This window comes from Apostichopus japonicus, chromosome 1 (genome assembly GCF_037975245.1).
Source record: "Apostichopus japonicus isolate 1M-3 chromosome 1, ASM3797524v1, whole genome shotgun sequence".
NCBI classification, from domain to species: domain Eukaryota; kingdom Metazoa; phylum Echinodermata; class Holothuroidea; order Aspidochirotida; family Stichopodidae; genus Apostichopus; species Apostichopus japonicus.
The window spans coordinates 9,503,467-9,519,210 of record NC_092561.1 but is presented as its reverse complement, the minus strand read 5'-3'; the positions used below and the strand labels follow the sequence as shown (position 1 = coordinate 9,519,210).

The 15,744-nt window shown below is 36.6% G+C and overlaps 2 protein-coding genes across 15 annotated transcripts in view; both read right to left on the bottom strand.

Moving 5' to 3' along the window:
- Window positions 1-15,744, bottom strand: part of LOC139966802 (neuron navigator 2-like) — a 312,370-nt gene that overhangs the window by 87,518 nt on the left and 209,108 nt on the right. The window lies entirely within an intron of this gene.
- The window catches only part of LOC139966892 (ras-related protein Rab-21-like), a 178,118-nt gene that overhangs the window by 150,813 nt on the left and 11,561 nt on the right, over window positions 1-15,744 (bottom strand). The window lies entirely within an intron of this gene.

The window sequence follows — 15,744 nt, the reverse complement described above, 5'->3', positions numbered from 1 at the left end:
TACATTATTTATGGCTGTTGGATTTAGAATGACTCACGTTTTAAGAACGATGTATTAATCACTTACAATACGAGCACACGCGGACTGCTCAATGCAAGAACACCACCAAACTATAGTTTAACTTTATACTTGCATGGATACCAGTAAATCAGTCATATCTAGAGTCTATCTGATGCATATAATAGGCAGAAATTCCAGCGTACAGTAGGTTAATTGTAATCTCGAAAGCTCAAATTTGATGCAAAATGCACTCTGTACTACGCAATGTTTGTTTGTTTCTCCAAAGTAAAGTTTACAGCATATTTCAAGAGGTTTTCCATTACAATAATCCTGGGAAAGGGAGAGGTGAGGAGAGGTGAGGGGAGGTGAGGGGTGGCGAGGGGAGTGGGAGGGGAAGGGGAAAGAAACTCAGTGTGTCAGGGAACCTCTTGCCATGCTGCCAGACTTCTACAGATTCGACTTTTCTGACTGAATCAGCAAAGTTAAATATAATTTAAACATCCTGTTTACGAGCATGGGCGTCACAAACACACACACACATGTCACACGCACACACATACACATATACGCCATCATGAATGCATAGGTTACGATTATCATCGAAACCAAAAAGAGAATAAGATCGTCCAATTCTTAGACACTAGTTTGATTCTACCTCACTATACCCAGTCAAAATTCAAAGCACTTTCTGTTAAAAACTGTAATTTTTCTGCTCCACTTGACGTTTAGATCGGTAATAACCCGATACTTACGGAAGACATGAACTATACCGTAGAAATGGTTACCAAGCACAATGGGCCGCTTGCTACATGTGTACAGTTCAATCGTACCGCGAATTGGTGATTAAGTCACAAATTAATAATTCAAACGTGAAAGGAGGGGGGAAAAAACAACACACACAAACACACACACACGTATCGAGGCTGGTCGCCATAGTAACAGACACAGTGCCTAATTTTCAGTCATAATTTGATAATTTCTAATTTGCAAATGTGATTAAAATTGCATTGAATTTAGCTATTGGTGTTGGAGGGGAAAATTCATTTCTTGTTACACATAAGTGTGAGTGAGGCATGAGCAGAATGCACGATAAAATGGAAAAGGTCTCGTGGTCTTTGATCTTTACATCACAAAGAATTGTTGAGCTATTCTGTAATTTATGCCACTTTTGCGTCAAAGTATGTAATGCAGAGTATCGCTGTATGGGGATGTACTGTAGTTTATTCAGAAAACACATGTCGCAAATGCACGTATTCATCGAGTTTGCTTGAAGACCTATGGTTTACAGAAGCTTCGAATACTCTGGCTCTTATCTCTGGAACAAGTTACCAGATCACATTCGAACATGCTCTAAACTTTCTACATTCAAAAGTCTACTTAAGACCCCCATCTTTTCACTTGTTCTTTTGTAAATTTAATCTGCTATCTTTGTAAAGCGCCTTGAGCAGTGACTTTTGTCTACTGATTTGGCGCTATACAAGTCTCATTGATTATTATTATTATTATTGTTATTATTGCAATAGCAAAGATACAAGAATGAACCAACTCGTTTTATGTACATGAAACAGTAATGGCAGATCATTCTGGCACCATTCTTCCGATGAGTTGGCAAACATCTGCAAGAGTCCCGATCTGTTTAGCAGCTACTCTCTGATCCCTTTTGACTATAAATTATGCGACAGGCGGTCTTGACATCTAACAGATCTTGATCCAGCTCTAGTTATTGAAAAGACTATATGTCTTAACCATATGAATTTTTATGCCAAAATAATGTGAACAAATTTCCGATTGTGGACAATAAATTCAAATTCAAATTCAAAACAGATCAGTCAAAAGTATACAGCCAAGATCTTTCAAGGTTATAATTAACTGTTAAGTTTATAAGTCATTTACATAAAGTTATACCTCCAATTTAAGGTCAAATTTACTCTACTCTTGACACTATCTGGCTGACCCTCTATCTCTACTCCCAATACCCCACCCCCTTACCCCAAGTTCCTCCACCTACCAATCCCACACCCCTCCACCTATCCCCATTCCTGTACATGGCCTCCTTCATCGTGCTTAACCACCACACCCTATCCCAAAGTATTTCCCAGGCAGCTGAAACGCACAGTTTACAAATATTCCCTCCTCATCCTCCTTCTGTACAGCTAACGACGTCCAGCTGGGACGTGCTACTTTTCAGTCACAATCTTGCAGGCATGCATCCATGTCATGCAAGATTGACCGACTGGAAAAAAAAAACCTAACTTCAGAACCCATGGACTCTCCTCTTCTCGTCAAAACGGGCAAACCAAAATACAGCCTAAAGGCAATTTCGGCTTTATCAAAACAACCATCTCGCTAACGAGATCAGCTACCGCTTCTCTGCGTCTTTTTGAAATTTTTGGGGAAGATGGAGGTAAAAGAGTTAAGCAGCGGGGTCGGGGTAAAATTATCCCAATTAGCAATTCAGTCGATTTACAGATCCGTCTTTCGGGTACCAAAAAATAGATCTCTAAGCGACAAGTTCTTACACATTCGAGATCCATTACATTCATATGAAACATCCATTCATTGCCACAAATCAATTTTTTTTTCCCATTCCCTTTTCGAGAAATGGAACTGTCTTTTAAATAGCTGATATTTTATCAATGGTTGTTTGCATTAAAAGGTAAGCACAATTGCTTCAGTGATTGTTCCATTCAAAAAATGCAAACACACACACGCAGACATACCCACACAAAACATCCGAACAAAATGAAAGCTAAATCAATCGCATCAGAAAGGCAAATACAGTATGCAGCAGCTGTTGAAATAATCCCTATTTTGCAGTACAGATCATCCCAGAATTGCTATTAATCCCAGTTTTGCAGATAGATCATCCCATTGTTTTGAAAATGTTTTGGAATCTCCTTTTTTCTCATGTACATTTACAAGTTGCAGCTTCATGGAAAAATTTACAAAGTAATTTTGTATACAATACACATCAAAATGGTTGAATTTTGATGATTAAAATCACATATTTACTCCTCAATGTATACCAACATGAGCATTGTATGCTATTCTAAAAGAAAAGATTATGTACAGTATAATAATATTCAATTTATTTCTAAATCTAGGTACAAATCTGAGGACTTAATATTATTGCGAAAATAGCTGTCGTTACGGACTGTTCAATTCACACATAGCTATGTTTATAGCTATGTGCGTATCTTACATGTAGTACTGTCTAAACACACATAGATACATATAGAAGCATATAGATATATATAGATATATATATATATATAGATATATATTTAGATATATATACATATATAGTACTTTCTGTAAACTACATATCTATATATAGATATAGATACATATATACATAGATATATATACTCATATATATATATATATATATATATCTATATATATATGTATATATAAATATATATATATATATATATATACTTATATATATATAGATAAATATAAATGCATGCCTGATGATCGCCGCCGTGAAAAGAACTATATATGTGTGCGTGAAACTCTGAGTAACTTTATACACACACATATATATCTATATATCTATACATATATCTCTCTCTATATATATATATATCTATATATCTATATATATATATATATATATCTATATATATATATATGTATATATATATATATATATGTATATATATATATATATCTATATATATATATATATATATATACTTATATATATATAGATAAATATAAATACATGCCTGATGATCGCCGCCGTGAAAAGAACTGTATATGTGTGCGTGAAACTCTGAGTAACTTGCAACGCAATGGAATAGCGTGTTTATACACACACATATATATCTATACATATATCTCTCTCTATATATATATATATATATATCTATATATATATATATATATCTATATATATATATATATATATATATATATATATATATCTCACAGCTGATATCCATATAATAGTAAAAGTCTCCGTTTATGCTACTGTACATGTATATATGCATCTGGTATTACCATTAAGTAATAATATTCCACGACGTGAATAAAGCTGGTATTTGCTTCAAAACTATATAGTATTCATAATGTATACAGAGCTGGCTGTATATTACAAAATATTGACTGCGGGCATGACAATTTAATATTACATCTATTAAATATCAGTCTCTTTCATTCTCTTCATTTATCATCATACAGTAAATTGAAACCATTCACTTTTAATTAAGTCTCTACCAGGCAACGCTATCAGGCAACAAGATAATAACAAGAGTAAATAAGGTCACAAAGTACACAGACCCCCAACATTCACTAAGCATATATGCATCAGTATCATGTATGGTAGTTTTAAATAGGTACAGTATATGGCCATAAAAGCATAACTGACATTATGTCAAATAAATAACAGTTTACCCATGCAAACTTTTACAATTATCATTTGGCAATTAAATTTAATTCAATATGTTCTCATTGGCCATCAAAGGTCTCCAAACTTTTATCCACCAAAGAACTTCTACGGGGTATGAGCTACGACCCACCACACCCCTACCATTAGAAATAATGCTCAGAATGAATGAAGGCAAGCTTGAGACTTGATGTTAATAAAATAATAATAATAATAATCATCGAAAACTGTAGGTAAATATTCAGACATCTGAAAAATCCTGCCAATCACAGAAATGTGGCCCACATATGAGTTGCGCTGCAATTTTGCAGAACACGGAGTAAGGGTAATTTCACAAACGATCATAAAGATATACCGTACGCTACAGAGTCTAAAACTGGTCACAATTATGATACATTTTTTTACACATTTAATGTACTGCCTAATAGAATGTATCATTTTTCAAAGATTAACTTATGAAAGGCAACCAGACTCCCTGTCACATATTAAGACTTCTATAGCAAGACCCACAGATTTATAGCAAGGCCCAATGATTTATAGCAAGTCCAAAACACAAATCTTTGCTATTTAAACACACATGGTCAATTATCACACAGACAGATCATTTTATAGCAAGGCCCAAAGACTTATAGCAAGTCCAAAAACAAATCTTTGCTATTCAAACACACATGGTCAATTATCACGCAGACGGAGCATTGTTATTTAAATTCTGCAGTAAAAACGTTTCTGTTGGACTGTGTAATCGAGATTAAGATTTACAGCGATTTTACTGCACACTGCGAGGAGTTGAACTCTTTGGGTTCTTAATGCATCAATCATTGGCAAAGCCTGAAGTGCTGGCATCCACAGAATGTGTGGAATCTGTTAACCCTACATGAGGCTTCCACTGAGGGTTTTACGTTTTTAACGTCCACGACCCGAGCGATTACACCGATAGACTTGGATGTGGATTAATAGCTTACGTTCCCGGGGTTACCTAGAGTCACTCAGTCCGGTCATGGGGGGCTTCATACGGGGAAAGCAACGGCAGTTACCCGGCAACTGACGTCACCACTTATGTGTGATGAATTACGAACGGATACAATTGTAAGCTGAACTGGTTTATTTCGTTGAATGCGAACCTTAAGGAAAACAATGATCGTAGGAGCTGGGACATATTTCGGGACATGATGGGTTTACTGTAACGTACAAAACTTCATTTCACCTCGCTCACCCAGTATCTACTGTACTACAGCTTGTCTCCGTACCAAATCATTATGGACACAAATTTTTTTGTACATCACAGGGATGCCTAGCAGTTACTCTGAATGTCCTAGCTGTTGTCAGCTTTTTTAAAAGATAATTTGCTCAAAATCGATTCATTACCAAGTCTAAATTTGTCACAATGTCAAAATTCTGCTTGAGGGGTAGGTGGGGAGGGGTGGGGGTAGGGAGGGGGAGGGGTAGGAAAGAAGAAGGATTAGCCGAGTCTGCTCTCCCTCTCTCCTTCCTTAACTGCATCCCTTATCTTATTGAAGACAAAGCTCCCTTTTGTGTGGTATTCATAGAATTGTACTATATAAAGTGATTGAATATAAATTGTGATAAATGGGTTATAATACAATACATACATTGTATTAAAGGAAATAATTAAAAGAGACTACAAAGTGAAGTAATACAGTACGAATCATCTCTTGATAGAACTGAATTATGTGAAATGCTGCATACAGTATCTCAGTCTGTGACTCTGCATACCACCAAGATGTGAACAGAAAAGTTCATTCAGACACAAAAGTAAATATATCATTCAAATGAACATTCCAGAACCTTCAAAGACATGTGCTTAAAATGTGTTTCGACGGATCTGAAACATTGTGGCCATTTTAGCATATCTACAGTAGCCATTCGGAGGCTTAAAACTGTATCCTCTCTTTAAAGTCCATAAACCTTGGCCTCAAATTTTAGCTCAAAAGTTTTCAAGAGTATACTTTCCTAAGAGGCTCTGTTCCTTGACATTATTATTGAGAGGTATTAAAGCAGGCAATTCAATGTCTGAGTGTGCATGGATATCTATACTTGAAAAGTGGCAGTAAACGGTCGAGCGTGGATGACCAGTATCGGACATTCTAACATTTTGGAGAAAAATACTTATGACCTCAAACGATGGAGCTACGTAATTTTTAACTGACCTTCACTGTTGCTTTGCAAGGCTGCCAAATAGGACCACATATGTTATGATATATTGTAAATGTGTTGGTAACGAACCTTGGCACAATTAAAGCCAACTTCACGTTGACACCTCGACAATGGAAAAGTTGTAAACACAAAGTGACTATTAGAATAATTACTCTTCAGATCAATAACGATCAATAAATTGCAGCAGCGTTCTGAAGTGCAAGTGCTCTATGATAGTTTGCAGTATTGACTTTTCGTTAACATATACCCGCCCACGGTGTGTACAACTCCAACGTGTACGAAAGGTTTGTACAGCTGCTGGCCAGGACAGATTCTACAGAGATCTTTAGTTTGAAGATAACTATATAAACGTTAATTGGGGAAAAAAATAATTACCACAAAATAAGAAATTTTGCGATTTTGTGTGCCAAGAAACTTTTTGGTCTTTTCAGAAACTTCTAATTTGATGTTACACGATAAAATGTTTAAATGAATGTGGGGATGTGTACTTATATACTTGTATTTAGTATACCGGCGGTGTGGACTTAAATAATACTTAAGAATTCATTGTTTGTACACTGTAGTGCAAATTTGGTAAGTGTAGACATATAGTTGAGTGCCTGTATAAATATAGTACTCAGTGTGTACATACATGAGTATTGCTGGTCCTATAAATGGTTGGGTAGTTTGTTTTCAGTGTGGACATGTTTTACACTTACTGCTAATTTGCCAAGTGTAGACTTATACACTTGGGACATACTTGTATTTAGCATTCAGTGTAGACATACTTGAGTATTGCTGATTCTACAATTTAGTGATGATGATTTGATGATCTCCAATTCTCCATGTATGAAAATATTTGGTTTCATTACATACGCTTGATGTTCTGTTTGGACATGATACTTGAGTATTTGTATTTGTTTTCAGTATGGACATTTATACTTCATTCATTCTTGCCATTTTTGGTGTTCAACCTGGACATACTTAACTTTATCATTCCTATAACATTCCTACAAAATTTTGTATATTTTATTTCTATAGTAATCTTACACTTGAGTTTATATACTGTAGAGCATACAGATTAACTCGAGTATAAATTAAAGTACTTGAGTATTGTACCTCTATATCAAAAGCTGGTCCTCCAATCTGATATAGCAGACCTTCATGTTTATGGTGACTTATTTTCTCACAATTTATTTTACAATATTTACTACTGTAGCTGTCCAGAATTTGCAAGTAAAGAATGATTTTGTGGCTAGTTGCTATATTAACAAATCTGAAATGAGATACAAACCTGTATCATCTCAAACTTGAGTAGCCAGCCATATCATAACACCTCCATGAACATACCAAACACATTCACCTTCAGCTTGAGTGCAATTGTAAAGTACACAGCCACACACGTCAGGACTACTCAGCACACCACATGTGTTATGTTCTTGCATTACCGACTCATGTTGGTATAAGTTATAAACCCAGATGTTTTCGTTCAAACTGATGTTCAAAGTGAACTGTGCACATTAACACATGTGAAAAGAATTCTTAAGTTTGTAGTGCTCATGACTCGATCCAATGGAAACTATGCCTAATTAATCCACTCACTACCATTCTCCACTGGAGTGATTGGCAAAGACAGCTAAAGTATCCCCCCATTTGAAGAGATAAAAATTAAACCCTTCCCATCTCCCAGGGGGATACCTAGACATTTCTTTTAGGGGGAGGGGAATACTTTTCTATGGGGTGGAGAGATCAGGCAGAGAACTGCTCAAACCTGTTTTCTAAAAAAAAAAAAACAACAACTTCCTGACAATTTTCGGAGCTCTCCACACCCTCCACCTAGCTACAGTACGCCACCACTACTCCCACTACCCCCACACCCTGCATCTCGTACCTCCCCATCTCACTTGTCAGGCTTCTCCTCCTACTGTACATCAGTACAATCTAGTCTGTGTGTGGCTTTTATGTGCGTGCATCTATTTACTAATGGACACCTCTTCGTCGTTGCTCTGTAATTAGATTTGGGTGTAGCATTATACAAGATGCAGGAAATTAGTCCTCTGCCGAGAACGAGCATCTTGCCAAGTTCCTCTCATTATAAATCGGAAAAAAAGACTAAGTGAAATTAAGTCTTAATTTTTCTGATTACTTTTACTTAAAAGTCACTCCCACCAGACGAGATGAATATTTTGAGTACTTTTTGCTCTCTCTCTCACCTCTGCTCATGGTTAGTTTCAAATCAAATACTTTGTGACAAGTGGGGAGCCCTACGTGACGATGACGATGAAATTTGGAAAATCCTCCCAAAATGCTGCTCAAAGCTGATGTCAACCCTTGTACTGTATATGTCAATGCTTATAATGAACTCAAATTGACGACAAAAATTAATTTGGAAAAATTTTTATCCTCAAAATATTTTTTTTTATTTATTAATATCAGTAATGACCTTCTTGCTTTTTTTTTGTGGAGAAAACATAAATGTTTGATGATTCAAAAGCCGTATGTTGTTGTTAATTTTCATCAGGTTTGGGAGAAATTTGCAGAAAACTGGTGACCAATCGTGAATGGCTGGTTTTCACGGGGTCCACCAAAACATGAAATAAGAGCTAACATGTGTATTGCATGGAGCTGAATTCTATCGTTTTGACTGTTGGCATTTTCATGAACGCCTATACTTTCCATCTATTGTTATGTGTTTTTTTTTAGTGCTACACAAGTGTGCTAACAGCAGAACAGTACATTAACTATACGCATGACTTACTGTGTCAATATTTTTCTTTTACTAACAAGACTAAAACAGTAAACTCGTGCAAGTTCTTGTTTACAAAGAAATTAATATGCATCGTCAAAGGGTGATGACATCATGATGACCAACCCTAATTTGAACCAATCAAAAACAACCATTGATCTATGATGCAGAGTTAATCATATACCCCATCTAATGTTGTTGTTGTCGTCTTTTCTTGTTTTGTTTTTCATGATGCCTGGAAAGAGAAAAGCTTCCTGTTTACTCACCAACTTCTGTCCTCTTCCGAAAAAATGATTACGACGTATAATCCGATATTAATCCGAGACGATATCGTCTCTCCTCCGAAAATATCAACCCTCCGAAAATCTAGGGAGACCCAATATGTCGCTATCAATATTTACACAAAGCACCGCGATAAAAGCAACCTATCTCCTTTTGTTAATTAACAAAACACTGTGGTGTAGTACTACTACCACTTGGACACAAAACTAAAGAGAACACACGTGTGTAAAACGGTGGTAGCTGACAATAATGACACACGCTACTGCATCCTACTACGACGACATCCAAGCTGTTTCCATAATAGCATACACCGATGTGATATTAACTTGCATTAAGAGAGGGAGAGAGAGAGAGAATAAAAGAGAGGGCTGGGTCGTACCATTATGTGGCAGGTGAGACGGTAGTAAACAGATAATTGGTTCTCATTGAAAATGAGGCAGGGATTTGTTACCCGAGGCGACGTCGGTAAATATATATATATACGTTGGTGTCAGAAATCGACAATAAATATAAAGAGTGCACCGATGAATCAGAAATGTATTATAGAACGTTTTTCTTGTTTTCTTTTTTACATTTACTTTTATTTTGAAGGTATGGCTGGTTTTTTTTTATCAGTTTTTCTCATTAATAAGAGAGCCACCCATCTCGACGAGGGGGCATATTTGTCAAAAAATTAGAGCAAAATCGTTAAAAGGGAAAAGTAGTCATGCAGAGAGACTCGTACAAGACTGTATAATGTATTTCGGTTGTTTTATTGCACCATTTCACAGCCATCATTGCATATTGTTGTTTAGCGTGTTGTTTCGTGTGCTACGGTTTTGCGCACTCTTTGTGGGGGATGCATGGCTAGAACATAGAGATCGGGATGGTGCGAAATGGTCGCACAATATTTAATTTTGTTGGCTTTTATTGATTAAACTGGAGCAAAGCAAAATAACAGAAAAGAGTTCCCAGTGTTCTGACTAATATATAGCGCTACAGAAATATACCTGTTCGTCACTGTTCATACTTTCGCAAATTGGATGGCGACTGTAAAATGTTCTCCAAAAATTGCTAGATATGCTAAAATGATCACAGAAATTTGAAAATGACAACGGTACCCTTGAGGACTTCTCAGATCATGTACGGAACTGATTGAGAATAATTCATTTTTCATAAACATTCATAGCCCCTGAGAGAACCCTATGTTTCCAGTACGACTTGTGGTACTTTTGCAAGCCTTTGAACAAATTTTTAGTAACATCAAAGTGGTGCCTTTCGTTTCACTACACAAATTTAATCCCTTTCTGAAAGGGTTTGCCCAGAATAGAATGCCTACCATCGAAACCTGCACTGCTAACCTTGCCAGATAGGATTTGGCACTTACCTTTGGCATTTCTAGAAGGTTGTTGATAAATCATGGATCCCACCTTATAAGAAACATCACATGATGGGATCACTAATAATAGGATCTACTGGATGTTCAAAATTAATTCTTTCAGGATACAAATTTTTAATATCACCGAAAATGGTGAAATTTTAGTGAGTTATTCCTCAATCGATCAGAGAAAGTGAAAAACTGGTAACGGATTCCTCACAAAGGCGTTATTACGCAACGTGACCCTCTATAGTGCATGTTCATTCGTCGATCTAAAAACAGGTCACTTGGATAATTTATTTCGATCCCGTCCTTAGCCGGCCATTAAAAACTTCCACTGACCAATTAAAATAAGTCCATTATTTTAAAGAAACTCCACCAAGCCATGATCCATGCAAATATCATTAAAACCAAGAACTTGATATAATTCCATTTTACATGGTACAAAAAATTCACGTTGGATCTACTAAGAACATTACTTACACATGAACAAAATGTGATAAATGATGGAATGTTGTGGCTCACCTCAAAGCCTGAACATCACACTATATATATGTAATGTGACTCTATACAGGCAACAAGTACATTAAAAAAACAGAAATTCCAACCCAGTCAGAGAGGGAAAAACATCATTGTACCCATGGAAGGTTAGCCCTGTGTGATCTTTTACACAAAGAACCATTAACAATAACATAGATCTTCAAACTGTTCCATCACTAATTTGGTCAGATCATGTAACAGTCACATTGTTTATACCTCTAGCCAAATATTTCTACCCTTTGGTTTCCATTGAAGGCAAAGGAAAATGGCAAAAAAGAAGGGGCCACCTCTATTGATGGCTTCACCTCACTGATTATGAAAGGAATTAGACAGACCACAAGCTAAAGATGGGGTACATTTAGCTGTTAATCTTTACAGAATCAGTGAACCATCCCGCTGAGATGAGATTGCAATTAATGCCTTCAACAGTGAACGTCCAAAACAGACTCTTTTGTGATTGTTATTCATAGGACGAAAGATAGATCTGCCGAGGAGCTGAATTTCTTTAAACTGTTGACAGTTTTAACAGATTGCAGTACAACAAACACAGGTACAATTCCAGGGGAGGTTGGGTGAGCGGGTGGGGGGGGGGAGGGCAGTGCATCCATCCTCCACCCCCATCTTGAACTTCACACAATTATTCTAAAGTAGTTATCAGCACTATACTTTAATTAGACCTAATTATACAATTCATAATTATATTCATAATTTATAAAATATGCCATAAAACATGCCTCATAATGCACCATCCGATGTCCCAAACTTTCCATTTTCGAGGGAAGGACCACCAACAGACCGTTCCCCACCCCCACCCCCCTCCCCCACGAATGTGAGTTGGCATCAAATACTTACAGGGCAACACCTCCATCCTCTACTGCAATAGCTACAGTACATTGAGCAGCAGAACTAACTTCAAAACTTAATTCTGTGTTTGTATACTACTAACTGGTAATCCATAAAGAGAAGTTCAACAGAATTACAAAGTAACAAAGTTAAATTCCTATTCCTGTATTAAAGACAAACACTCGACAAATTCCACAAGAGGGAATAGGCGACTTAACCTTCAGAACACCATACATAAATCTCCACTGAAAATAACTTTCTGAGAGACCAAAAATCTCTTTAAATGTCTGCTTCCCAAGCCAGCAGGCTCCTATCTATTTATAATTTCATGTTTGATGATCTTCTGACAACCCTCAACACAAGCTTCTTAAAATAGATATGTAATAATATATAATAATTGGATCTGATGTGGTGATTGTAACACCTTGGAATGCATTGTCAGCAACAATGTTCCCCCTACCCCCCCCCCATGCAAAGTAAAAGATGATCAATCAAAAAAAGGAGTTAACTGCAATGAAAATGCTGGATATTGCCTACTCTCTGCTTGCACAAAATACAAGGCTAACAAGATCTTTGAAAACTGCTTATGCAAACATTTAGTAACTAAGTGTTTCAGTTGAATTTTATGAAGGGGGTGACCCACCATAGAAGTAATTCCCAGACAGTAATACTACAGTAATCAAGCACTGCTGCCAAATTAACACTTACCAACAACAAACACATCACTCCAAAGTCTCACAAACTGCTCAGAGTTTGAAATCTTTTCTTCAGAACGAAGGAAGGATAAAATACCGACATCAAAATCACCTATCCTGTTTTTAAAATATTCCAAGGGTTTCCAAGAGTTTATTTAGCGAGTAAATATTCGTGTTAATATTATCCCAATGACTGATGCATAATGCTATTGTTTCTCTCTGCCAAAAAAAAAACTACTAACTACTGACCGTTTTCTCAATAACACACTGTCACAAAACTCACAATTTTAACTTCTTCTGAGGTTCTCAAGTATCAACACATTCCTTTTTGGTCTTCTCAATCCTCTGCATACACATTGCCACTGATACCTAGCCTATCACTTACAAACTATAGAAACCTAACCCATTCTGTTCTTTCAATAGATATTGCCCATGGTCTGTTTCTCTTTCCCTTTACAATGAACCAGACGTTTTTTTTTTTTTTTGCAATTGCTTGGAGCAACACAGCCTGCAAAAGCCACAGCAATGTCCACCCTATCAAGGCTATTCTTTGTTTGGGATTTTTTTTCCCTTTTTTTTCCTTTTTATTACCCCCTCTTTTTAATTGTAAATGAGATATTTTAAGCCCTGTGAGCTGATTTGATTAGGATGAATAGAACCTTAAGGGATTCTAATGGTGATTTATGTTTCAATCCAAGTCAAAGCCAAGCCAAGAACTATATGATTGGTTTCAGGGAAAGCCTGCTGCTATGATCAAAACAAAAGAAGTCTCACAGCTCATTCAGAAGAATTCCTTTTTATGAAGACTTCCTCTTTCCTTCTAAACCACCATCCATCAAAGGTGTCCCTGATAGCTTTTCACTAAGAGGGACAAATTATGGGGTAACTACTATTCACACTAATATACAGGGAACTACTATTCACAATAATAGTATTTCAAATATTTGGAATTGTTCAGAATATCAGAGAGGTGAATAAACTTGGCTTTTTTTGTTGCCATGTTTTTTTCTTCTTCTCTTAGTCTGTTTGGGGAGACTTTGGAGGGGATGGATTTGAGGAGGGGGTTGGGTTAATGTGATGGATGGATGGATGGGGTGAGGATAATATGAGGGATGGGGTGAGGATAATATGAGGGATGGGGTGAGGGGAGGGAGGGAGGGGTCGTACAATTTTTGTTAAACAATTTATTACTGCTTGCATATTGGAAATACAGGTATCTATGAGTTTATGTATGGTCAGCATTATTCCCTCTCAAATAATTTGCCACTACTAGACAGTTTGATTCCTAGTTTCTTTTTTTCCTTGGTTTCCTTTGTCTCTTTCCTACTTTGCGAAAGCGCTTTGAAACGCTGTATTAAGTGCTATATAAATGTAATTTATTATTCTTATTATTATTATGTTAATTGGGCAAGTTTTTCTGCAAAGGTTTAGAGCTGGAAATTTTTAGAAAAATAGACCCAAAATATTAGATGCCAGACAGTTTTTAACCCTCCCCCTCAATGCTGAAGGACACGGGGTGGGGGAGGGGGAAAAGGACAGAAATAATTTCTTTAAGGGAGTGCACTGACCCTTTGGCTTTGTGGTTTGCAGTAATAACTGAACTAATATGCAAGAGATGAAACTTGTACCCCTCAAAACGGTCAAAACAAGTATTCCATTATAGTCCTGTTGCCCAGACTTTTCCCTTGGAGACCTCTGTCATCATTTTTATGGGGGCGAACTAATCCCGATCCATAAATTTCTAGGGCTTTACTTTCGCCCCAAACATGTATCCGTGGTGATTGATGACGGTTAAACTGCAACTTGATTGCACATTTACTGAAATTTAGTTAACAACAGCAAACACACCCACATACCAACATGTACTACCCACATTTGTCAAAACTTGGGGACCTCAACAATAAATGACAGAGACATAGTTTACTGTCAGATTCCATCAGAAATATTGTAGATCATTCAAATCCCTTTCTCTGCTACTCAATATCTATCAGGTAGTAGACCACTCTGCCTTTCTATAAATTTAGAGCAACCTTTCCTCTCATCTCCATCTTCTGGCCTGCCAATTCCCCTTCTAGGCAATGTTACTCTGTTTTCGTTCCACCGTGACTCAATAAAATAATAATCCTACAACGATTTCTTATTTTCTCGCCAGAATGCCTAGTAGTCCAAGAATATTGCAAACTTTAGTTGTTGTTACACAGCGCCCTCTTTTCAGTGCATGCAATCATTATAGTTTCAAGCAGTGGTTCCTAACCTGGGAGGGGAGGGGGACAAGTCATCTAGAGGCTATCAGCCAATTTATTGGGGATAAGGGCACAGCTGCTAAACACACACAAAAAAACATTGAAAGAAACTAACATTACATTCATGGCATGTGTGAAGCAAGTTTAATAACCATTTTAAAGATAGGATATGGGTGGGGGAAAGGGTGGAGGGAATATCTGTTCAAACTTGGAACCTATTCTATTGCAGAATATGTCCACCATAGAGGATGTGCATGACTTTCAAATTAAAAAATTTCATGTTCCTATCAATTTAGTAACCCTGGAGGTGTGTGAAAATTTCTTGCTATCGTCACAAACGATTCTTTGGTGGATAAACCAGTTTTGGAAATGGCATATAAAAAGACATATTCTGGAGATTTTTTTTTTCAACAAAATTGCTGAAAATTTCTATCAGCCTCATTGCATTTTGTATGGTGAAGATGCAAATTTGTGAATGAATGCATTGATCA